Source organism: Suricata suricatta, chromosome 13, assembly GCF_006229205.1.
Source record: "Suricata suricatta isolate VVHF042 chromosome 13, meerkat_22Aug2017_6uvM2_HiC, whole genome shotgun sequence".
NCBI classification, from domain to species: Eukaryota; Metazoa; Chordata; class Mammalia; order Carnivora; family Herpestidae; genus Suricata; species Suricata suricatta.
In genome coordinates this window covers 30,353,689-30,379,118 of record NC_043712.1, presented here as the reverse complement: position 1 = coordinate 30,379,118, position 25,430 = coordinate 30,353,689, and the positions used below count along the sequence as shown (strand labels likewise).

At 40.1% G+C, this 25,430-nt stretch overlaps 1 long non-coding RNA gene across 2 annotated transcripts in view; it reads left to right on the top strand.

Annotated features, from left to right (window-relative positions):
* The first annotated feature begins 3,390 nt into the window (after positions 1 to 3,390).
* The window catches only part of LOC115276593, a 101,501-nt gene continuing 79,461 nt past the window's right edge, over positions 3,391 to 25,430 (top strand). The window contains exon 1 of one of the 2 annotated variants that reach the window (XR_003902017.1): positions 3,391 to 3,524. This is a non-coding gene — a long non-coding RNA (uncharacterized LOC115276593). Of the gene's footprint in view, positions 3,525 to 11,497; positions 11,532 to 25,430 lie in introns of those variants that run through there. The other variant, XR_003902018.1, reaches the window with a different exon arrangement.

The window sequence follows — 25,430 nt, the reverse complement described above, 5'->3', positions numbered from 1 at the left end:
ATAGCGGGAAGCCCGTATCTCCCACTCACCTTCGTCCATTTTTCCATCCTCTACTCCCCATCCCACTGCCCTCTGGCATCTGTCAGTTCTCTGTATTTATGGGTCTATTTCTGCTTTGTTTGCTCATGTTGTTTTTTAGATTCCACATGTAAGTGAAATCATATGGTATTTGTCAGACTTACTTCACTTAGCATAATACTCTCTGGGTCCATCCATGTTGTTACAAATGGCAAGATCTCAATTTTTTTTTTTAATGGATGAGTAATGTGTGTGTGTGTGTCTGTCTGTGTGTTTTCTTCATTCATCTCTCAGTGGACACTTGAGTTGCTTCCATATCTTGGCTATTATAAATAATGCTACAGTAAAGATAGGGTTGCATATATTTTTTTGAATTAATATTTTTGTTTTCTTTGGGTAAATAGTAGACTTGGTATTATATGGTACTTCTGGATCCTGTGGTATTTCTGTTTTAAAATTTTTGAGGAACCTCCATATTGTTTTTCACAGTAGCTGCACCAATTTACATTCCCATAAACAGTGCATGAGTGTTCCTCCCCACCATTTTCTCCTTTTTTCTCCTTTCTCACTAACATGTGTTACTCTTTTTGATTCTATCCATTCTGACAGGTGTAAGGTGGTATCTCATTGTGGTTTTGACTTGTATTTCCCCAATGATGAGTGATATTGAGCATTTCTTCAAGTGTCTAGTGACTATCTGTATGTCTTCTTTGGAAAACTGTCTATTCCAGTTCTCTGTACTTTTCAAACTTCCATGTAGAGATGAATCATCTGGAGATATTGTTTAACTGCAGATTTTAACTCAGCAGAGCTGTGATGGGGCCTGAGCTCCTGCTTTCAAATAGCTTCCAGGTGATATTAAGTTGTTGGTCTGTGAAGGGACTTTGAGCAGCAAGAGTCTATAGCCGTGTGTCTAATAGAAACACAATGTTATGAAACATCTCAGTTGGGACTCTCAAAATAATTGTTGGGGAGATTTTTATGGGGAAGTTTCTAGAAGCCCTGAAATCTTTGGTGCAGGTGTGTTAAACTCACATTAAATCTGGAAAGGCCCTTATATAGGGTGACCATGTAATGTACATTCCTAAACTGGGACACCTTTGAGAGTGAAAAAGGATGTTATTAATAAAATAGCCAGGAGAACAGGTGTAAATTGGGACTGTCCTGGACAAATTGGATGTATGATCACTCTTACAACAGATCTAATCCATAGCTCTTGAAGGGACTGGCTATATACTGTGAGGAACTTTTTCCAAGATCAACATGCAGTTGGGAATAGGAGGAGAGCATGGTGGAGAGGGCCGCTGTTTATCAGAATTTGGTGATAAGAAGAGCATGTAGGTTACAACATTGGCTCCAAGTGGCTATCTTGTCCCCCCAACCTCCCCACCTCCCACCCTGAAACCCACACTGAGGATCACGGAGGTATTAGGGTCACAAGGCAGCACAGTGAGGACCAGAAGCTAGAGCCTAGCACTGCACAGGCACAGAGAAGGTGTTTGTCTCTGGGGCAGGGCCGCCTGAAGCTTGCGCATGCGCACGCATGTGCACAGACTCCAGGGCGGCAGGGGGCGCTCTCGCCGTGGCCACTGCAGTTCCCTCCACAGGCTCTGACGGAATCTTCCTGCCCCTCCCCTGGGTAAGTTCCTGAGGCGAGGCACACAGCCCTATCCCCGCAGGACTGGGGCCATTTCTTAGAAGTTGCTTTGCCTGGGGAGGCTCTCCTCTTCGGCTTGCACTGGTAGCCCGTGACTGAGGTGCTGGGAGAAGGACTGAGCGAGAAAGAGGCAAGGACTGTCGAACAGCGCCTCCAGCCACCGTGTGCGCGCGCACGTGATGCGGGGCAGCCAGCGACACAGGCGCCATATTTTCTGGGTTTAGTCTGCCAGTAAATAATAGGGCACAGATGTTGCTGAATATTTTATGATTCACTTGCCCCAGGGGTCCCTAAATGTTTTATAATTTCTGAGTAAAGAAAGAAAGCATCCAAGGCTGTGTGGATTCTTAGCAACAAGTTCAGATTAATGCCTAATATAGGAGACATTCCTTCTCATAATCACGCTTAGAAGAGGGCAACAGCCATAGAGATTAAAGTTTCCTTTTAATGTGAACAGCGTGAACAAAGGAAAACAACATCAAACTTGAGGGGTGGAGACTAATTTCAGGACCACTGTAATGATTCTGTGCCTTGAATTTGGACAAAATTTTAAAAACTGAGATGGAAGTGAAGTCTTTTGCTTCTTTTGTTTTTTTTTTTTTTAATTTTTTATCTTTTATTTATTTTTGAGACAGAGAGAGACATCATGAGAGAGGTGGGTCAGAGAGAGAGGAAGACACAGAATCGGAAGCAGGGTCTAGACTCTGAGCGGTCAGCACAGAGCCCGACGCAGGGATCGAACCCACGAACGTGAGATCATGACCTGAGCCACACAGGCGCCCCAGTCTTTTGCTTCTTTTGGTTGAAGGCTTTTTTGGGGATTGACCTATGGAGCAAAAGTGTTTTCTTTGTGAGTGGGGGTACAGTTGTTTGTGTATAAGGGACAAATTCATCTCAAGGTTTGGTTTCATTTTAAGGAGGCCCTCTGAATCCTCCTGGCCCTCGGTTCTTAACCCACATCTACATCGTCTTTAACAGGAGAGGGCGCCTGCTTCAGTGATCTGAGGTATCACCCTCTGAGTGAGGCCCAGATAATCTGGGTTGTATGTGTGTTTCCTCTTAATTTACCTCTTCACATACTTTGAGTGAACTCGAAGTGGAATCCTGCTCAACAGGTCAGGGAGGGTGTGGGTAGGTGGCAAGATACCGTTAGAGAGTAGGGCGGAATGGCCGTCCCCTGCAGGGTGATGGTGAAGCCCATGGATTTGGGAGGAGGATTTGGGTGCAATTCTGGCATTGCTTCTTATCAGCTCTGTGTTCTTGAGGGAGTCACGTTTCCTCTTTGCGTTTCTACATTAATAAAATGGTGATGTATATTTGTAAAGCCCTTGGTACAATGCCTGGCTCATAGGAAGTGCTCAATATCTTTGAAAACCGGCAAGCAAGCAAACAAGCAAATGTCTTTGGGTTCAAGCGAGAAGAAGAAAGAGGCAGAAAATGAGTAGGGAACTGCTTTCCTACCATGCCGGAGTAATTCATTTTGGGAAATAGTACACAGACTCAGGTTTTAGGTATATACTCATTGACAGATTGATTAAAAACAATCCCTTATAAGATGTGAATAGGTTTTATTACAATTTCATTTTAGTTTTCCATTTATTTGGGAGGTGCTGGTATGCTTTCACATCTAAATGAATTAACAGTGTGAAATTCTAAAATAGGAGTTAGAAATCATTCTCTGAAATAATCCTGTGCCTTTTCAGAGAGAAGCTTGATACACTCAAGGATTAAACCAACTTAAAGAAGAAGAGTGATATAAATTGTTTGGGGGTGCTTTCCAAACGTTGTTCCAGATTTGGGGTCTGAAGATACAAAGGAAATGGCTTTTTACCACGCTTCACTTTGAATGGTAAGAACCTCCTTTGACAAAGTTGATAAAATTTCAGAGTGAAAAAAATCTTTAAGGTTTTCACATTTAAGAAAAAATATCTTACTTGTTTCTACCTTTTCAACTAAGTAAAAAATCTCTTAGCATCAGGCTAGGTTAACGGTGCTTGTACCCGTTTCTCATCAGGTGATTCTAATATGCAGCCAGCAGTGTGAATCCTTGTTCTGCACCAACTTATTTTACTGATGGGGAAAGTTCTAGTCCACCTTCTGTGCAGCCTCTAAAGGAGAGAGGCTTAAAACAGAAATGCAACCGGTTAAAAACCTTCAGTGCCCTCCCCCGTCCTCTCCCCCTCCCCTCACCATCTCTTTTCAGTTTTCGGGACAGAGTTCGGGGTTTTCAGCCTAGCTCAAACCTCCTTTCAGTGTTTGCCTCTTGCTAAGCATCTTGACTCAGTTTTTCTGTTGCTTGTACTTCTCCGCCTACACTCTTCTGTACAGTCATGCCTGACAATGTGGCATGACACTTCCCAGTGTCATTCGTTACAATACTTTCCTTCCTCCTGCTGGACTGCCTTTATCTCTTCGTTTTCAAAATATAGCTCAAGCTGAGATATTCAAATAGGGAAGGAACAAGGGAGTATTAGCTGTGGCTGCCTGGGTCAAAACACTGTAGTTTTTTTTTTTTTTTTTAAGACTGGGAATACTCTTTGAGATTTTAGCGTTTCTAGCCCAAATTCTTCAGGGCTAGGTTGTTATCATAAATGTGTAATAGAGGATCAGGTATGAGACAAAAAAGTGATGGGGCTCTGGCCACCTGGATAGAATGTGCTCCATTTAAAGATGATTAAAGTAAACTTTCTGAGAAATAGGACAGTCATCCCAAGGGCCACCAGTTCACAACTTTGAATCACTTTGTTTTATAGATGAGAAAACTGAGAAGCAGAGAGAACACTGGGAAGATGATAGTATATGGCAGCGTGAGAGCCCAGGTCTTCCGAATATAGGTCTAGTCTTCACAGTGCACCATACGACTGTGGCACGATTCCCTTCTAAGTTCTAGTGTGTTTATTCCAGATAATAATTATCCCCTTTACCATTTATTCAGTGTTATACACTTAGAAAAAAGCACTAATTCCATTTTATAAACTACAGGTCAGGAGGGTGTTGTAGAATGATGTGTCTGCTTCCTGGGTTAGACTTCCTGTGTTCAGAGGCAGAACACAGGGCTGCATGGAGTGTCCGACCATGGAATGCAGTCTTGGCTCCTCGTGAGACCAAGTAGGGGGCAGATGAATCCCTGCCATGCTTCCCTCCCAGCTCACACTTGCTATACAGTGAAATCTTTGCTCTGGTGGCTGATTGATTGATTTCCTTATCTAGACTCTGTGGGTGGATTTTACCCTTTAAGGATTTCTGAAAATAAAAGCATTTTCCCCGGCCTTTTCTAGAAGAGAGTTTATTCATGCAGATGAAAGTACACAGTAAAATGTGCAAATTACCCTCCTACATACACACAGAGTTGAGGCTGGACATTTGCTTTGGTCTGGTGGACAGCTACTCTACTGGCTGGGTTCTGAAGGCTCCCTTGCTAGGAGAAAGGTAAAGCTTTGTTGTGACACATGTCCCTCGGGGCCCGTTTGCCTGCTTCAGGGGCCCTGGCCCAGCCCAGGTATGGAGAGTACCTGGGTGTGCTTTGGCTCTTCTAAACAGAGCTCTCCCAACGTCTCCAGAGACAACTAAAGAAAAGCTCTTAGCTTTCCCAAGAGACTCACTATTGAGGATAGAAGAAAGTCTTACATACATGATACCATCAACAGGAATGGGAAAGAGCAGAAAAAATAACCTGTGAAGGGAGGCGTATAGGATAAAATCATGCTTCTCCCTTGGACAGGAGAGGCTACAGGTTTGGAGAGGAGAGGCTGGGAATTTGGGATGTCCACTGGTGGGCAAGAGGAGTCCCCTTGCCCCCTACATGAAAGCATTGCTCACCATGGATGAGATTTCCTTCTTAGCTGTGGACACTTGCTATTTTTCTGTCTTGTTCTTATGTTGTGGTGACGCATGGTGGTTTATGAGATGTAGGCAACCTCCTGGCCCGTGTTGCTGAGTGTCCAGTGTGTGTTCCTTCATGCTGTGCTCACAAAAAGGGTAACTCTCCTCGCAAAGCAGGAAAGTTTGTGTTTCAGGCCGACTTTTCTCAGTTAATATACTTTATTTACTTCACTTCAAAGCCTTTGTTGAAGAAATACTTAAAAAAAATAAAAGTTAAAATTAAAGATAAAAACAACAGTAACTGAAGAACATTAAATTATTTTCCCTTTATAAAAGGGAAGGGACAAGCCATAGGTTTATTTTAAATAGCAAGATCTCCCGTAATTTAACAAGTATTTCCCTTTATATACAACTTTTAGGAAACAAAATGTTAATTTATTTATATTTGTATATTATTTACATTCTTTTCACATTCATTTTAAATATGAAGCTGATCTTGAGCTTTCTAGACACCTAAGCCATTTTTAAAGATGGGAAAGTTAATATTTATGAAGACCTTCCTTTCCATTCTGATTTGCTATACGTTATGGTGACAAGTTTCAGACTTGTATTCACAACTTGATAAATTTGTATATAGACATTATAGTTCCGCATTATAGTCCCTGAGTTGCGGTGTCCTTATGTATCTGACATTATGAAAATGCCGTTTTCTGTATTTACTGCGGGAGCTGCCTGTCCTCACAGTCTCGTTCTTAGAAAATCCTTCTCAAAAGGAGCTAGTGAGTGGGAGGCATCACATTTGTTCTTTCAAAGGCTTTAAATAAGAAATGAATCCACTACGCAATCTGCAAGGAAAGCCATCTCTTTTAGGTGGTTTCCATGTTCTTGAACTTCCCCAAATGTGCAGTTTTCCTTTGGCTATTTAATTTCTGGTGTAGATGTCCATCTAATTTATTTGTGATTATCATAGATTTTAATTTATAGTAAAAGTACTGGGCCAATATTTGCAAAGAGAGAATATATTTTTTTCATACCTCATTCCAGTTTCAGTGAATAATTGGTTTTTCCCATTATTATGAATTTATGTCTGGATGTTAATACTTTTGGGCAATGACCGGTTCCATAAGGTTCTTCTCCAGCTGTCACATTGCAAGCCTAGCACACCTGGAACCTTCTTGTGCCAACATTGGTCTAAATGTATCTTGATAAAAAATTATTCTAGTTTTAAGACTTTGAGTCCCTCTACATTAGAAATGGGGTTATAGAACTAGAAGTTTTAAAGGAAACTCACAGCCAAATAAGACATGGAATTTATTTGATACCTAAGTGTTATCTGTTTTATACCTGGAAAATGACCATCTCACCTTGCTATGATCTTCAGACACAAGAAATTTACTCCTGGACACCCCTGGTCACCATTCAGGTCTAATTTTCACAAATAACAACTTGTGAGTACTAAACCAAGTTGTTCACCTTATGCGAGTCAGAATATCTCTATGTGTACAGTAAAAATGTAATTCTTGCCCTGCCTGCTTCAGAAGAAGGCAGTATATCCTTTTTTTTTTTTTTTTGGATACACAGTGAGTGAACAGGGGAAGGACAGAGAGAGAGGGAGACACAGAATCAGAAGCAGGCTCCAGACTCTGTTTTGTCAGCACAGAGCCCCAGATGGGGCTCAAACCCACTGGCTGTGGGATCATGACCTGAGCTGAAATCGGATGCTTAACCGACTGAGCCACCCAGGCGCCCTAGAAGGCAGTATATCCTGATGGTTATGAGAAATGAGCTCTGTGGTCAGATTAGCCAGTGTTCAAGTCTTAGCTCATCTACTTAGTACAGTGTGATTCTTGGGTGGTTACTTGACCTTTCTGTTCCTCAATTTCTGCATCTAGACAATGGGAAAAATAATACCAACCTGTGGGATTGTTAGGAAGATGAAGTTCAGCATTGTTTTTTATATGCTTAGTGTAATGCTGGGCATATTGTGAGTTTCCTCAATTAATTGTGGTGTATTTATGCATCTATAGGCACGTATTTATGAGGATCAAATAAAATATGCACAGAAGTGGTTTGTAGGTGTTAAGGAGCAATTCAAATGTATTGGCATCATTACTTGAGCATGATAGTATTTTTTGAGCTTTGAGTTACAAACTTCCTGGGGACCTGAATGAAGCAACCACTGAGCCACAGGAAGGCTGGTGCTTGTCCACCTGGCTCTAGCCTCAGGCAGGACCACCATCTGTTGGGAAGTCACTGCACTCTAGGTCCTAGGTTTTGCCTACTTTATTATTAACCCTCACAACAGTCTTCCAAGGTAGTTATGATTCACATTCCACCGATGAAGAAAGCAAACTCAGCAAATTTAAATAGATTTAATAACTTATTGAAAGTTTATCTTAAACAGCTTTTAAATTGGGGGATTAAAATCAAAACTCAGATTTATCTGGTTTTGAAGTATGTGTACTTTTGCTGTACTATGTGCCCTGGTGGGAGAATAATGACAGTTGTGAGTCAGATTTGTTCCTTGTCCTGGATCTGCCACTTACAAGCTCTGTGTCCTTAGGTAACTTGGCTTACTACTTGATTCTAGGTTTCTTCATCTGTAAAATGGCAGTAACAAGACCTATGAGAAAGCACATAGTAAGTGATAGTAAGAATAGCTGTTCATATTTTATCTTGTCTTCAGGTGCTTTCCATCTCCCATGGGAGGGGGAGATCCGTTCCTCCCACTTCAGGCCAGCAGGGGGCAGTAGAGACCATAAAGGATATGAGCAAACCAGGGCTATAGTTTTAACCGCCCCCCCTGCGCCCCCCCATCCCACCCTAGATGGTGTCCACCTAGCAGTCTAGGAATCTCTGAATCAGATCAGATCCTTAGTGGTCTTTGTTTCTGGCTCTTAGAAGAAAAAAGAAGGAAAAACCCTCCCATCCTTGGTGTTAGAGACAAAACCAGCCACAACAGTAGTAATCCCTACTGTTTGGATAAACCTCAGAATAGATGGCTTTATATTATACACGAAAACATTCACAGTCGGCCCATGTTAGTGGTTTCATTAACCTCATAAAGACATTAATATCATTAGGAAAACACAAGGAGAATACCTCCAGCTCCTCCATTAGACCCAATTAGCCGAGCGCGGCAGCAGAAAGGAGGTCCACGCCACGCCTGTCTGTGCTCAAGCTTGCCGCCACCATGGTCCCCATTAGACTGCTACTCACCAGTCATTAAATCAATCACATCTGTGTTACGGAGCCATCATTCCCAAAATAAGTTGCTTTCAAGAAATGAATATTGGTAAGTGATAATGATGACGAATTAACATAAGATGATAAAGTACACACAGATGCAGATAGGACCAAACATTGATAGATGGAGTGGGGATGGTATATCCCAACTGCTTGGAAATATTACTTATTCCTTCTTCATTTCTTACAACAACCCTCTGGGGCCCTTATGATTTTCATTTTTACTGCAGTTTCTCTGACTTGCTCCCATCTGCTGTCATGAGCCCCTGCAGAGTTCTCTATGTTTTTCTGGTAGTTCTCAAAGGCGGCAGCGGTGCGGGGCGTCTCATGTGTATCGTGAGCAAATACAGCATGGCACATTACGTTTATTCCTCCTGCTCTCGTGCTGCCACATGCTGAGGTCAGTTTCACCCACTGGTCACAGTTTCTTCTGCTCTGTAATGTGGTGAACTGTTTCTGCTGGTTATTACTTAGGGTGTCTTCCAGCTCTGAAGGTGACAGACTTGTGGTGTTTTATGTTCCAATGTGAATGTGAAGGTGGTGCCTCTTTCCTCTTAAAAATAATCACATCCTGTTAGACACTCTCAGCACAGTATCAAGAGGCCCTTGGATTCTTTATGAAAATAGGCATCTTTTGGTCCATCCTGCCAATTTCTCGCTCTTCAAGATTGAACTTAGATATCCTGTTTTCCAGGAAGTCTTCCCCAAATCCCAGGTTGCTCTGTGAGCCTCCCCCAGCCCTTCGATCCCGATGTGCTTTGCTTACTATCTTGGCACACCATATCTACAGAAGTCTAGCAGGGCAGATACCGGCAACTCCTTATTTGCTCTCGAATCCCCAGCACCTGGGGCAGGGCGTGGCCTATTGCGGGTGCTCAATCTGTGTTCATGAAGTGAACCGCATTTCCTCTTCGGTGTGGTGATTGCTCCTGGTTCTGTTTCCTCTACTCCTTTAACTTTCTTTACTCACTTCTGTTGGGTGCCTGCCTTTCTTGACCTTACACTTGCAGTGCTTCTTTTTACCTACTCCTCTGGAATAGGGGTCTGGTTTTAATGGTCCACCAGGTTTTAAACCAATACTGTATTCTGATGACTCTATTAGTTTCCTGGGACTGCTGTAACAATGTACAACAAACCTGGTGGCTTCGACCCCAGGGATTTGTTGTCTTGGTTCCGGAGGCCAGCAGTCAGAAATCAGGTGTCAGCTGAGTTGGTTCCTTCTGAGAGCTAGGAGGGAGTCTCTATCCAATGCTGGCTCTCTTTAGCTTTTGGTGGCCTTAGGTGGTCTTAGTTTGTGTCTTTACATCATCCTCCCTCTGTAAATGTTTGTCTCTGTGTCAGAATTTCCGTGTTTTTTAAGGACACCAGTCATATTGGATTAGGGCCCATCCTAATGACCTTGTGTTAACTTGTTCATATGCAAAGACCCTATTTGCAAATAAGATCGCATTTACAGGTACTAGGGGTTAAGATTTCAACATCGTTTTGGGAGACACAATTCAACCCATAACAAGTGTCTCATTTGGTAATACCTCAAGGGTAGATGGAGCCACACAGCTGGCCCTGGTTAGTGGCTTCTCTTTTCTAGGAGAATTATTGCTGGCTCACTTTTTCTTTCCCACCTTCTCAAGGAGAGCACAGAGCTCAGACTAGGACCTGTTTCTTATGTTTCGTCCTTCAAGTAGACTGGGCTGTACATTTGTTTTGAGAAGTGAAAAAAAAAATTGCCCAAGCTAATCAGCTTTGGCATCCAGCTGAAACCAACTTCAGTAACAATCCGAGCTATTCAGGGCTTCTGTCCTTCTAGCCCATTTGTGAGAAGGCTGTATTATTAACTGGAATCTTACAGCAGCCTCCTGACACTGTATTCCAGCAATTTATAGGTTTGCTACCTCTGAGTGGATTGGGAATTCTCTGAATAATCCCACAGAGCCTGGATAATCTTAGAAAATATCTTAATAGCAGTGAATCAATCAGAATAGACTTGTTTGGCACAATCCACAGGAATCACCTCTAGGGAGAAAACAAAGTCAAAAACAGCAGAAAGAACTGAGTGAAAGAAATGAAACCAGTGGAGGGTTTAGCCAATTTCTATTTTAGATTTGAATTACTGGCTTAATCTTGGCTGAGGTGGTGCTTCTGGAGGGGCCTTCATTACTTTCCTTTACATTTTGGCGCTCAGCTTATGAACTGCGTGTCCTTCCATTTCTTGTTCATTCCCTCTTTGGTCTCTGACTCCCTGGAATGCTGCTCACAAGGAATGTTACAGCAGAGGTGGGAGCCCCTTCATTCCTGAGGCAGACTCATGCAGGTTTGCAGGCCCTTACTGAAAGCTGTGGCCCTACACTAGTGGCTCTCAGTCTTGGCTACATTCCCACAGATTCTGTTGCAGTTGGTCTGGGTGGGTCTGGGTATCAGTGCTTTTTCAGAGTTGATCTGGCAATTCCAGTATATTGCCTATGTTGGACACTACTCTTTTGCACCTTTCTGGTTTGTTTGATTCAAAAGATGAAAGGTTAAGTTAGGGGACTGTTTGAAATGTGAAGTCTGAATGAATCTTTTGAGACCACATCTTCTCCTCTACAACTCCTGTCCCCAGCTAGGTACCTTAAGGAGGCAAAATTCCCACCCCAGCTCCGGAGCACGGCCATTGTAATGGAAAGCCACGCAGCTCCGTATTTGCTCACTGCCCACAGCCTTGAGTCCAGCCTGTCGTCTGGTTCTCTAGCCACTGGATTTTCAGTTCCTGGTGAAATTGCCTTCACTTCATGTCCTTTTGGCCGGATTAGTAAGTTTGTTACTTGACTGCTATAAGACTTTCTTAAATGGTGTGGTGGAGGTTGTATAGCATTGTGAAAGTACTTAATGCCACTGAATCGCATGCTTAAAAATGGTTAAAATTGTGAATTTTATGTTATGCATGTTTTATCACACTAAAAAAATACAAAATAAAAAAAGACTAGCTATTTGTACCCTGTGCGACAGTAGTGGCTCTCGGAGGGAAAAAAAAGAAGAAAAGCTTATTTGTAATATTTGCTGATTTCTGTGGTATAAATGCTTCCCCCCAGGCCAATTTCAAGCTATTGACATGACTTTGAACTTGGAGTTCAAAGAGAAAAGCAACATTGGCTTTTCTGAGCCCACCCCTATCTTTGGGAAACTTACTGTGCCTTACCTCCCTCCTTCCTCTCTACACTTGCTGCTCTTTGTTGTAAATTGGGAGTTTTAAATTCAGATTATTAACAATTATCATTTTTACATTGGGCAACATACAGCCTTTTAATGATAATTTGACATTTACATTAATTTTTTTGTCTCTATGTTAACTAGACTGTATTTCACTAACTACTTGCTTTTATAATATCAGTTTTTCCTTTCTTGAATTTTTGCTTTGTTTCATTTTCAGTTATATATATACTCTAGATGTTTTTTTCATGAAGAGTACATGAGTGTTTTAATTTCATAATATTTAAATTTCTGAAATTTCTTTTTGCCTTTGAAGATAACTACTTGAATAGATATGATATACATTCCCCCCCTCAAAATTCAGTTCATAAAGATTGAAACCAATCTGATATTTACTCTTTCACACATCACTTTTATTTCTGATTGTTTTCTTGCATATTTTTTCACTAGTCTTGAACTTCAAAATTTTATCTAGGTTACATCTAAATAATTTTGCCTAGTACTCTTTTAGGCTTTGAGATTTGCAAAATGAATTCTTCATCTTAAGACATTTGCTTCTAATTTTAAAAAGTTATTTCATCTCTCTCTTCTCTGTTTTTACATCTGACATAGATAAAATTCTAATCTCTCTATGTATCTTATACTTTTTCATTAAATTAACATTAATCAATTTCTCCTGAATTTGTGGGAGAATATCTTGAATTCTACAATCTTATTTCTATAATCCTGATTACATGTTTTAAAGTTTATTTATTTTAAGAGGTAGGGAGAGGGACAACAAGACAGGGAGAGAGAGAATCCCAAGCAGGCTCTGCACCCCCAAAGCAGAGCCCTGTGCGGGGCGCGAGCTCACGAACCTGGAGATAGGACCTGAGCTGAAACCAAGAGTTGGTTGCTTAACCAACTGAGCCACCCAGGTGCCCTGTAATCCATTTTAGAAGGATCTAATCAGTTACTCCTTATATCCATCGTGGTGTTTTCACTACGTGTTTTTATTACAATGTGTGTTGTTTTCTTCTTTTTTTTTTTTTTGACATCAGGCTATTGTGATTTTGTAAAAAAGTATTCTTTTTTTTGAGACAGAGAGTACATGTGCATGCAGAAGAGAGGAGAAGAGTCGGAGGGAGGGAGGGCAGGGGAAAGAGGAAGAGAGAGAGAGAGAGAGAGAGAGAAAGAATATGAATCTTAATCAGGCTCCTCACACCTGACTCAGGGCTTTATCTCAGGATTGTGAGATTATGAGCTGAGCCAAAATCAAAAGTTGGACACTTAACCAACTGAACCACCCGGGCGCCCCATGACTTCTTAATGGTCTGTTGTGCTTTCACATCTGTGTGAGCTCTTCTCTCAACTCGTCTTTGGAGAATGTTTGTTGGGAAATGCCTGTAATTCTCTCCTGTTTCTGGTGGTCACATATTTCAAAGGAGTGCACTTGTTCTGATTCCTCAGGTGGTTCCTTCTCCTTAATTTGATTTATTTTATAACTTTACATGTTTGGTGATTTTTTTTTTCCTGTTTGCTTTTCTTACAGAAGAATGTCAATACCTGTCATGTGCTGGGAGTTGAAGTGGGTCTAATGGAGGGAAAATGGATCCTTGTTTGAATATTTCAGACATGAAGAAAGAGAAAAGGAAAATATTAGGTTGTCTGGAGATTTAAATTACCAATTTGTTTAACGATTTAGCATCCTAGTAGGGAAAGAGTGGGGGCTAGAACCAGCATTTATGTCCATGTTTGTTCCAGCAATCAGACTTCAATAAGGGCAATTCCATATTTTTAGGTGTGGCAAAATGAGCTAGCAGCAAGCATAGCAGCCCCCTAGATGGGAGTTGGGAGGAGAGTCCTTGCTTGATATGGTCTCTAGCACCCGTGATTCTTCTGAAGGCTCAGATGGGAGTTAAATGTGATGTACGATGACCCCACAAGACCACTTTTGCCTCCCTCAATTGCTTATCCTTTTCAGTGGGTTCTCTTGAACTCTCTTCTACTTACTTGTTGAGTAAATATATCCAACACATGAGAGAAGTCATTGGAATGGTCAGCCTCTCCTTCTGTCTGGTTACCTTTGCATATGTCAGTGTTTCTTATGTGAAGATGTCATATACTTTTCATACGATTAAAAATTTTTAAGTACTCTGCTTTGGCACCGGGAGTGGGATATGCCCAGATTTCCACCTTAACTGGAAACCTAACAAAGGAGATGATAAACTAAATATAGAAGGTGGCAGTTCTGTGCTGCTGAGAGATTGATGCATGTTTGCTGCCGGCATAGCTCCTTCAGCTGGCCAGTGCTTGGTCCTTTCTCAGGTTGGGCTGTGTGGATCCTGCCTTTGTAGCAGTGTAACCATTGTAACTTACTTTGTTAATTTAGAGTCATATCACCTTAATTTTGTCAGATTAATTATTTAAGACCTCAGATACTCTAGTAGAAAGATGTCCAGTGTTTTCCCAAGAACTCCAAAGGATTACTTTGTTGAAATTAAGGTTTTTTCTTCTTCTAATGCCAGAATTAAAGTGAAATGGGAGGTCTGGCCATTGCTTTCTGTTAACTCATGGCACTGCTGTTGAAGCTGGATGCTCTAGTATCCCATTAATGTTGACATTTCCCTTTACAGTATGACAGTGGTCCAGGTTCCTGTGCCAACCACTGTGGTGCCTTACACTTGGGCTCCAAGATCATACTTAAGTCCATAAGTCCATACTCTAATGTTCTTTAGTCTATAGTCAGATGTCCTTTAAACACAACATTGTGCTTGGACGTCTGGGTCCTGAGAGACTTGTAGGTATGCATTGTTATTTCCATTCCCCTGATTTCTGAATCACAGGCCTTTGAGCTCAGATTGCTAACCTTTCCATAGACAATTTTATTCTAGAGAGCTTGCGTTTATTTCCTGTGGGTCTTATTCTGGACCACCCTGGTCTGCCATCATTGATCTTCCTGACTTTGAATCAGGGAACAGGGTTTGAGCGTATCAGACCCTTTGCAGATTGGTTCACCTTTTCTCCTAAAAACCAGCCCAGTTGCCAATGGGTATTATGAGGGCTCTGACTTGGTAAGGCACAAATGTTTCTGTTATATTCTTTTGCCAGAGCAAAGGTACATGCTTACCCTTTATGAGAGAGATGACTCAAATGAGTCTTTGAAGAACAGATCTCTAGTTCAAAGTGCTACTCTGCCCCTGCCTGTATTGAAAAGCAGTGACTTTCAGTGACAGTTCTTCAAGTGGTAGTGACTGTTAATACAAAAGCAAATGTAATCCCTATCTTTCTTGCTATTCTTTCATCATTCTGTTTATTTTATAAGAGAGCATGACTATTGAAGGTATATTGAGCCACAGTAATTGAAATGGCAGACGGGTACTAAGTGTATCAGCTGGAGCACAAACCCAGGCCTGGCTCACTCCAGGGTAGTAACAGAGTTCTTACCACCATACTCCATATTGCTGAAAGTCTGAGTTACTGACATTGAACAGTATTAATTACGTGTGCATGAAAATAGACTGGGCGACATTAGGCAGGTGTGACCATACAAACTGCTCTTTCAGTGAATTTAATTGTCTCACACTATTGGTTTGGATTGGTTGTGAACACACTGATAGAAGGTAATCAATGAGCTGAATGAACCTGGCAGTTGTAAACGGAAGCACAGGATCCCCGTTAGGCCAGTACAGAAGTGAATGCATCCATTGTTTTTAATAGGCCAAATATTTCTCTCTTGTTCCCTAAGAGGCAGTTGGAAGATACATGCTGATAGCTCCCTTTGGGGGCATTAACCGGAATCAAATTAGTGAAGTGAAGCTTAAGTTGGTCATTTTATCCCCAGCTCACAAAAACAGGAAGTGAATGGTAGTGGGAGCAAAGACATTTTCTAGTTCATCAAAGATAACAAATTATATTAGTGGGGTATTTTCATTGTAGGAATTACGGGCACAGCAGTGTAAACGTATCACTTCAGAAAAATTACCATTTTTCTGCCGTGGTTCTTTTATAAAGCATGTCTTTTCTATTCTAATGGGGTTTTAATAACCAAGATGGACATCTCTCCTTGCCTTGGTTACTGATGCCTCAGTGACAGTTCCATGATCTACATTTAGTTTGTACATTATAGGTGATAAACACAGCTGTTCTGTCTGCAGGCCATGGATAGCGTCTGTGAAAGTGAAGTGTGACATCCTCATGAACTTCTGGCCCGTTTTTTTTTTTTAATGTTTCAGGTTTTTATTTAAATTCTAGTTATTTAGCGTATAGTATAATATTAGCTTCAGGAGTAGAACTTAGTGATTCACGATTTATGTATAACACCCAGTGCTCATCACAACAAATGTCCTTAATACCCGTCACCCATTTAGCCCATCCCCCGGGGCCGTTTCCCCTCCAACAACTCTCAGTTTGTTCTCTGTAGTTAAGAGTCTCTCTCATGGTTTGCCTCCCTCTCTTTTTCCTTTCCCCCATGTTGACTGTTTTGTTCCCTAAATTCCACATATGAGTAAAATCATATGGTATTTTTCTTTCTCTGACTTCATTTGTTTAGCATGATACACTCTAGCTCCATTCATGTCATTGCAAATGGTAAGATTTCATTCTTTTTGATGACTGAGTAATATTCTAGTGTGTGTGTGTGTGTGTGTGTGTGTGTGTGTGTGTTCATACATGCATACATATATACATATCACATCTTCTTTATTTGTCCATCAGTTAATGAACATTTTGTTCTCTTTCCATAATTTGGCTATTGTTGATAATGCTGTTATAGATATTGGGATGCACGTGCCCCTTTGAATCAGCATTTTTGTATCTTTTGTGGCTGGTATGTTTTGAGTGCCTTGTGGTCATAACATAAGTTTCAAGACATTTGAGGAGTCAAAGAAAAAAAATGAACTATCCCATATGCTCCATCAAACATTTTCCTAAGATAAAAACAGAAAAGCTGGAATATCCTAAATCAGAAAAGAAGTCCTTGGGCAATAGGAACCAGTGTGGGGACACTTCCGTTCTGGAGGTTTAGGGGTGTCGGATGGACATTTCCTGGGGGTGAGTAAACCTCCAAGGACTCACAGACACCTGAGGAAAGGGGAGCCAAGGGCAGGCTTTTAGCGCCTCAGCACGCTGTGCTTTCTTCTCACCTACTGAATTATAATCTGAATGAAGTTACTAAATTCCTGTGAAGTCAAATAAGAGTTCAGTGTATTTTCAATTGAATGATCCCACTTGACTGTTGACATGTGCAATATTTAATTTAATGTATTGCTCCTTTCGTCGTTATGGACACAGTATAAATGAAAACAATGAATCTGGTGCATTTTTAAAGCAGTAGCCTCACGTGGGAATATGACAGAAAATGGATGTGGCAGCTTGCAAAGTGAAAGAAACTTTTTAAAAATGCATATCCTGTTTTATATCATAACAGTATTTGAATATAAATGTTTAGTTGAGCAGCCATTTGGTTTTAGAACTACTCTCCTGTTCCTGGCCTTGTAGTAGAGTCTGAGGTTCCCAAAATTGAGTAAAACAGCTTCTTGCTTTCAAAGAAAGCTCATAGCCCTTTATTGGAATATTGAATTACTTATTTTTAGTGAATTGAAATGTGTCTTAAACCTTAATGCAGACAGTGAATTAAGGTTCTGTGCAACAACTTATTTTATAAACGGGTTATTTTTGTAAAAAGAAAATTTACTATAAACAGATCTTTTATATCCTGTTTCTTAAAGCGGAGGCCTATCTCTAATGTAGCTGCCTCTTAAAACAGGTATCTAAAATAAAAAGAAGGGGGAACTTGAGGCTTGCTGAGTTTTGAGTATTCTGGCAGCTCACCTTCCACTTTCCCCATTTCAATCCTCTGCTTCACAGGCTGCTTCCCTTCTGTGTTCTCATGCAGCTCATTCTCACCTTCCTTGATAATTTGCTGAGTAAACTTCTTAAACCCCGAATATCTTATTTTCTCTGGTAATCCAAATGTTTCATTGATTTTAAGGTTTGATCCAAACTTTCTCTTCCTTAAACCATTTCCTACCCTTATTCACAACTCTCTTTTTATCATTGAATTCTGGGAACAATGTCAAGCCAATTAGCACTTGATCAGTTTCTAGTGTTATAATAATATTAATGATAACAAAAACAAGAACAACTTTGACTAAGTGCTGACTGGGTGCCAGTATTACCACCATCTAATACACAGGTACTATTATCTTCATTTTATAGATGAGAACGTTAAAGGCTGGAGAACTTTAGTATCTTAATCAAGGTCACACTGCTGGAAATTGGTAAAACCCAGACTATTTGACTCTGGAGCCTGAGTGCCTGCCCACTGGTGTTTTCCAGTGTGTGGTCTCCTGACCATGTGGATTAGCTAGAATCCCTATGTGGGTACTGTTAAAAATGCAGCACTCAGTTACTGAAGTTACTCAGTTCTGTTACTGAACACACCCCAGAAACCCTGTCTTCGAGTCCATGGGTCTAGGTCTAGAGCCTGGAAATCTGCATCCTTAAAGTTCCTGAATAATTTTTACACACTATATTTTGAAGACCACTGCACATAATTGGCTGACTTTTCATTTTTATATTTATTTTTCTAATCAGACTGTAAACTTTTTTATTTTTAAAGTTTCACTATGGTTTACATACAGTGTTTTATTTATTTCAGGTGTACAATATAATGATTTGACAATTCTATACATTACTCAGTGCTCGTAATGATAAATGTACTCTTTTTTAATTATTTTTACATTTTAAAAAATGTTTTTATTTATTTTTGAGACAGAGAGAGAGAGAGAGAGGCAGCATGAGTAGGGGAGGGTCAGAGAGAGAGGGAGACACAGAATCAGAAGACAGGCTCCAGGCTCTGAGCTAGCTGTCAGCACAGAGCCTGATGCGGGGCCCAAACCCACAAACCGTGTGATCATGACCTGAGCTGAAGTCAGACGCTTAACCACTGAGCCCCCCAGGCGCCCTCATGATAAGTGTACTCTTAATCCTTTTCACCTATTTTGCCCATCCCCCACCGACCTCTCTTCTGGCAACCATCAGTTCTCTATAGTTAGAGTCTGTTTCTTGGTTTGTTTCTCACTCTCTTTTTTCTCCCTTGGGCTCATTTGTTTTGCTTCTTAAATTTCACATATGAGTGAAATCATATGGTATTTGTCTTTCTCTGACTTATTTTGCTTAGCATAATACTAGCTCCATCCAGGTTGTTGCAGATGGCAAGATTTCATTCTTTTTTTTGTGGCTGAAATATCTTTATATCTGTATCTATCTATATTTCTATATCTGTCTGTCTATCTATCCATCACATTTTCCTTATTGATTCTTCTATTGATGGACACTTGGGCTGCTACCATAATTTGGCTATCGTATATAATGCTGCTATAAACAGAGGGGTGCATTTTCCTGTCTCACATTCAGCTCCTTTATCCATTTTGAGTTTATTTTTGTGAATGGTGTAAGAAAGTGGTCTAATTTCATTTTTCTACATGTTGCTGTCCAGCTCTCCCAATGCTACCTGTTGAAGAGGCTGTCTTTTTTCCATTGGATACTCTTTCCTGCTTTGTCAAAGACTAATTGGCCATATACTTGTGGGTCCAGTTCTGGATTCTCTATTCTATTCCATTGGTCCATGTGTCTGTTTTTGTGCCAATACCATACTGTCTTGATAATGACAGCTTTGTAGTAGAGGCTAAAGTCTGGGATTATGATGCCCCCCATTTTGGTTTTCTTCTTCAATATTACTTTGGCTATTTGGGGTCTTTTGTGATTCCATACGAATTTGAGGATAGCTTGTTCTATCTGATGAATGGATCAAGAAGATGTGGTATATATATATATACAATGGAGTATTACATGGCAATGAGAAAGAATGAAATCTGGCCATTTGTAGCAAAGTGGATGGACCTTGAGGGTCTCATGCTAAGCGAAATAAGTCAGGCAGAGAAGGACAGATACCCTATATTTGCACTCGTAGGTCTAGCAGGAGAAACCTAACAGAGGACCATAGGGAGAGGAAGGGGGAAAGAGAGCTGGGGAGAGAGAGGGACACAAATCATGAGAGACTATTGAATACTGAAAAGGAACCATGGGGTGAAGGGAGAGGGGGAGGGAGGGAAGGGGTTGATGGTCATGGTGGGGGGCATTTGTGGGGAGAAGCACTGGGTGTTATATGGAAACCAATTTGACAATAAACCATTAAAAAAATAAACAGAGGGGTGCATGTATCACTTTGAATTAGTGTTTTTGTATTTTTTTTGGTAAATATCTAGTTACAGACTGTAAACTTTTTGAGGTCAGGGATTATGTTATCTACTACCTTCTGAATCCCAAACTCTGTAATAGACATTTAGACATTTTCTACATGTTTACTCAGTACTTGTATTTTTGATTTAGAAAGCAAAATTAAATGTATTCATATAGAACTGGGAAAGATTCAATATGGTAGGACTTCCAATTAAAGCATCTAGTAAAAATCAAAGGCACCTGGGTAGCTCAGTCAGTTGAGTGTCCAACTCTTGATTTGAGCTCAGATCATGATCCCAGGGTCGTGGGATTGAGCCCTGTGTTGGGCTCTGTGCTGAGCATGGAGCCTACTTAAGATTCATTCTCTCTCTCTCTCTCTCTCTCTCTCTCTCTCTCTCTCTCTCTCTCTCTCTCTCTCTCCCCCTCTCCCTCCCATTTCCCCAACTCATTTGCTTTCTCTCTACAACATTAAAAAAAAAAGCATCCAGTAATAAAGGCCCTACAGAGTTAGAACCCAGAATTAGGGCCGATCTTATGAAGACTTCTTTAGGTTCTCACACTGACTCACTGCATCCTTATTTCCTGTTTTAGATTGCCTACCTTTAAATTTGAGGAGACTGTAATAATAACAGAGATATTGGTGGGGGTTAATAATTAGAATTTTAAGTGATAAGACTGGGTGACTCAGTTGGTTAAGCATGTGACTCTGACTTGGATTGTCACATGGGTTTGTGAGTTACAGCACTGCGTTGGGCTCTCTGCTGTCAGTGTGGAGCCCATTGCGGATCCTCTGTCCTCTCTTTTTCTACCCTGCCTTGCTCCTGCTCTCTCTCTCTAAAAAATAAACATTAGAGAAAAAGCTTAAAAGTGGTAAGACTAACATAACATTTAGAAGTTTAAGATAATAAATGAAATTATCTTATTACTGGAATGAGATCATACAGGAGCTTGAAAAGCCCACTTCCAATCCATTGTGACCGAACTTCCACATCAGTTCAATTAGATGGATATTAAGGGGCCACACAGAGTTTACCTGTACCTTCTGACTACTCTTGAAAATTGTTGGGTAAGCCACCAGAGGCCTGTCATTGTCATATGGTAATAGGGTGCTCTCCTTCCCCACACCATCTGGTCCACCATCTTAGATACCGTCCAATCCAGGCTCCTAGTTTAAAGACAAGCTATGTGATCTCCTCAGATCAAGCTAGGATTTTAACCCAGATCTTAATATTCTAAAATTCATGTTCTCCCACTACATCATGCTGTCTCCTTTCATTACATGTTATTGAACATGTTAGCCAAAGAAGTCCAATAACTCAGAAAAGAGACTTATTTTGTTACCTGTTCATTTTTGTTAACCAGTCTCTTATGTGACATCAGCGACTGAAGGACCATTGACAGTGTACTAACCACTTAAATCCTACCCATTGACACTCAAAATTATGACAGTCCAAACCTTTTTCTTTCTCTCTACTACCCCTCCCTCCCTTCCTTCCTATAATTTTTTCCAATCCTTTATTTTTAACCTGAATGCTAGCCATACCACTAGGTACTTGTTACTGTTAAATCTTACCAGTTGGCTAATGTCCAGTTAATAAGTTAAACCTCATGGGCTACTGTCCAGCCTAAGTGTGTTGACAATTCTTATAAAAATTTTGCTTAAGGAATAATTTTGGAAACTAATGAAAAATATGAACATCATCTACCATACTCTGTTGAGGATGGAAAGCATCTAATATTTATTTAGAGATACAGTGGATTAGGGATAGACTGTCAACAGAGTCAGCACCTTTGTCTTTCTGGAAGTCATTTGTTTTGCCATCACATATCTATCTATCACCTACCTATAAATATGTTTTTAGATTGCCCTGAAAAGAGTAGTTTAAACATTGTAGGAATATGTAATTAAATAATCTCTTAAGGAGATACTTCAAAAAGCTTCTCTTTTCCTTAGATGAATTGAGCCAGTGTACATGAATTGTTGAAGCCCATCCAAATGAAATATGAATTCGGCAGCCTCCTTCCTTTAATGGCCTTCTGCCCAAAATAAAACTGGCCAGCAAGCAATATTTATCTTAGCAATGCTGCCATTTCATATCACAAAGTGACCGTGTAGTCTCATAAACCTAGTCCAAAAGTGCTGACTTTTAAAGGCAGTTGATTTTTTTACTTGCTACTGTTTTATAGCTTTGCATAAAATGCTAATGCAATGACATTTGTAGAACTATTAAATCATTTTAATGAAAGAGTAACAGTTATACAACTAATTCATTTGAGTGCATTTCCCTTGCAGGATCCTTTAGTGGTTGATTGTAATGGGAAAGAGCTTTTTTTTTTTTTTTAAGCTCCATAATTTTGTTCTCACATGGAACCAAATCCCATTATTTTGGTGTAGTTTGTAACCCAAGTCTAATGGAGCCAAATCCATCGACAGAATTTGTTGTCCCAAATCTGAGCTCATTTGCCTCATGGTCCCACTTAATTTGATCTATAGTCTAGGCAAGCCAAGTCTGCTTTTCTTGAGAAATACAGCATTCTGTTTCCCTTTTACGTGTTTAAGGGTAAATATATAGTCATGCATTTTTAGCTACTGAAAAATGAGCTCAATTGCCATAATGCCAAATCAAGGAAATTATTTGGGCTTTAAAAATTATCTGGTGATCACATAAGATGACAGCTGGTATTGATTCTTGTCTTAAGCCCACATTTCTTTGTTAATGGCCATCCAATGCAGTGTATGCTGTTGTACCTGGGCCTCTGTTGAAGGAAATGGCTGGAAAATGCTGGAGATATTACGCACCGTGAGCAGTAGAATTGGATGTGTATTCCCAAATAGATCACCACTGTATCAACTTGCAGCTTTCTTCTAGAATAGAATTGATTCTTGTCTCTGTGTTCTGTGTTTTCAGACAAAGGCCCCATTTATAGATAATTCTTATTTATTGAGCAGAAGTATTCTTTTAGAAAAATTGTATTTCCTGATTCCCTTAATTGCTTGGGAGAACAGAAAGTTAATAAGCTTCATTGTCAACATATCTTTTTTGCCCTTACAAACAGCTATATTCTTGTGAAATGTAGGAGCCTGCATTTACTTTGCTTACCCTGACTATAATTTTTCTTTTTACTTTCCATAGTTTTGATTTTCTTCTGAAACAGCTAATCTCATCATTGTTCTATGAGTTAAAGGATTTTGCTGCTAAAATGTTGAACCATTTAGTCATATCTTTTTCTTCATCCCAGGCTTTTCTTGAGCATAGATATAAAATATTGTGGAGACATGTGGAAACCAGAATGTATTCCCTTAGGATGACTGGATTCTTTATGAAGCCTAGTAGAACAACAGTGTTTTATGTATTTTATCTAGTGTTGATTGAGCATTTTGGGACAAAGTTTTCTCCTAAAGTAATGTCTATACAATATCACTCCAAGAATATAACATGAAATTGATTCACTGATGTTTAATACTTTTATCGTTCATACAATGTTATTGATTAGATAAAACACATCTGTTTAGGCTCCTGTTGGCAGCTTTCTTTACTGTATTTCCTCATTCACAATGAAAGGGCTAGAGTTTATTTGTATTTATGTAGGTGCTGATTGAATGTGTACAATTCTTTGATTATTTTTCAGCTAGATCATCGGAATACAAATTTTGTCTGTTAAAATGTCACATATTTGGGTTAATGTCTTGATCACTCACTGTTTTTATGAGCTGTAGTAAAAATGAAACAAAAACAACTTTATCACTTAATTCTATGTGTCATTAAGTATACATTAAACTCCAGAGTCTGATACTACTAATAGCAGCTAACAATTAGGAAGTAATTGAAAGTTGATAAAACACTCCCACAAACATTTGGCCCTCACAGCAACTCTATAAGGTACATTTGTAATCCCAGGTTTACTGTTGAGAATACAGAGGTTTCCAAGCATGTAATAAACTGGATGTTTATTTTTTCTTTTCCAGCTTTGTTGAGGTAAAACTGACTAATAAGATTGAATGTAAAGTGTACAATGTGATGATTTGATATACATATACTTTGTGAAATGATTACCATCATCAGAGTAATTAACATGGTTGGTTGTTGCTAATCAGAGGCTACTTACTGTATATCATTGAATGACCTGAAAAATTACATCTAAATTGTTACCAGGAAATAACGATGAATATAAAGACTTAATTTGCATAAAATAATTTTGGCCACAACAGGTTTAGTATGTTTCCTGAAAGTTGTCATCCAGGTCTGCTGCATAATGTCAATGATGGGTTTGGTTTTCATGAACTCAGATGCATTTTAAATAGCAACTGTGCATTGCCAGGCCAGCATCAGCCCATCAAAAGGCCACGATTCTGTAAACAAGATAAAGTTAAGCAAGTACATCTGAGAGGAAAGCATTATAGGACAAGAGAGACTAGAATGACCATTATCACTTTCTTGTTCTTCCAAGAAGACTTTATTTTTTTATTAAAAAAATTGTTTTAATGTTTTATTTTTTGATACAGAGAGACAGAGCATGAGAGGGGGAGGGGCAGAGAGAGAGAAGGAGACACAGACGTGGAAGCAGGCTCCAGGCTCTGAGCTAGCAGTCAGCACAGAGCCTGACGCGGGGCTCGAACCCATGAACGTGAGATCTGACCTGAGCCGAAGTTGGAGGCTTAACCGACTGAGCCACACAGGTGCCCCAAGAAGACTTTAAATAGAGAGAGTAGCTAGGGTGCCTGGGTGGCTCAGTCAGTTAAGTGTCCAAGTTTGGCTCAGGTCATGATCTCATAGATCATGGGCCCGAGCCCCACATCGGGCTCTATGCTGACAGCTAGCTCAGAGCCTGGAGCCTGTTGGATTCTGTGTCTCCATCTCTCTCTGACCCTCCTCTGCTCATGCTGTCTCTTTCTTTCTCTCAAAAATAAACAAAACATTAAAAAAAAATAGAGTAGCTAGTTGTCAGTGTGGTGTATTTGAGTACAGAAAAACTTTCCTACTGTTTGGTACCTCTCCCTTAAGCACGATCTGTCCTCTTCTCCCTTACCTATTTCAAATATAAGACTTGCTCCCTTGGGTAATACTCGTTTGTCTAAAATCTCTACAGTTACTTTTGTAGTCAGTGACACATCTTTTCATGTGTGGACAAATTCAGTCTTCTCCAGGTTTCCTTTTAGAAAGGAAAGGTGATTTTTGTACATTCCCAAGTATTCAAATATCACTAATATACTGGACCCTCAATTTATAGCACAAGTTCGTTCCTATATTCCAGGTGTTTTTGTTTTTTCTTTTTTTTT